General features: G+C 48.8%; 1 long non-coding RNA gene across 1 annotated transcript in view; it reads right to left on the bottom strand.

The window, feature by feature from the left end:
- Positions 1-1,008, bottom strand: part of LOC105512883 — a 17,624-nt gene that overhangs the window by 16,007 nt on the left and 609 nt on the right. The window lies entirely within an intron of this gene.

The following is a 1,008-nucleotide window of genomic DNA, read 5'->3' as shown; positions in this document are numbered from 1 at the left end:
ACAGAGCGAGACTCCGTCTCAAAAAAAAAGAAACCCCGTTTCTACTAAAAATACAAAAAAATTAGCTGGGCTTGGTCGCAGGCACCTGTAGTCCCAACTACTCGGGAGGCTGAGGCAGGAGAATGACGTGAACCCAGGAGGTGGAGCTTGCAGTGAGCCGAGATTGGGCCACTGCACTCCAGTCTGGGTGGCAGAGTGAGACTCCGTCTAAAAAAAAAAAAAATTATTGTTTTGGCCAGGCATGGTGGCTCACACCTGTAATCCTAACACTTTGGGAGGCCAAGGCAGGTGGATCACTTGACATTTGGAGTTCGAGAGCAGCCTGGGCAATATGGGGAAATCCCATTTCTACTAAAAATATAAAAATTAGCTGGGCGTGGTGGTGCACGCATGTAGTCCCAGCTACTCAAGAGGCTGAGGCACGAGAATCACTTGAACCCGGGAGGCAGAGGTTACAGTGAGCGGAAATCATGCCATTGCTGTCCAGTCTGGGTAACAGAGTGAGACTCATGTCAATAAATAAATTAAATAATGGATCATTTAGTCCAGGCACAGTGGCTCATGCCTGTAATCCCAGCACTTTAGGAGGCCGAGGTGGGTGAATCACCTGACGTCAGGAGTTCACGACCAGCCTGGGCAACATGGTGAAACCCTGTTTCTACTAAAAATACAATATTAGCAGGGCATGGTGGTGTGCGCCTGTAATCCCAGCTACTTGGGAGGCTGAGGCAGAAGAATCGCTTGAACCAGGGAGGTGGAGGTTGCAGTGAGCCAAGATCACACCATTGCACTCCAGCCTGAGCGACAAGAGTGAAACTCCATCTCAAAATAAACAAATAAATTTATTTTTTTTAAGAGACAGGGCTTGGCTGGGCTTGGTGGCTTACGCCTGTAATCCCAGCACTTTGGGAGGCCGTGGTGGGCAGATCACGAGGTCAGGAGATTGAGACCATCCTGGCTAGCACGGTGAAACCCTGTCTCTACTAAAAATACAAAAAATTAGCCAGG

The sequence above is a fragment of the Colobus angolensis genome, unplaced genomic scaffold (assembly GCF_000951035.1).
Source record: "Colobus angolensis palliatus isolate OR3802 unplaced genomic scaffold, Cang.pa_1.0 Scaffold22, whole genome shotgun sequence".
Classification (NCBI taxonomy): domain Eukaryota; kingdom Metazoa; phylum Chordata; class Mammalia; order Primates; family Cercopithecidae; genus Colobus; species Colobus angolensis.
This window is presented reverse-complemented; position numbering and strand designations above follow the sequence as displayed.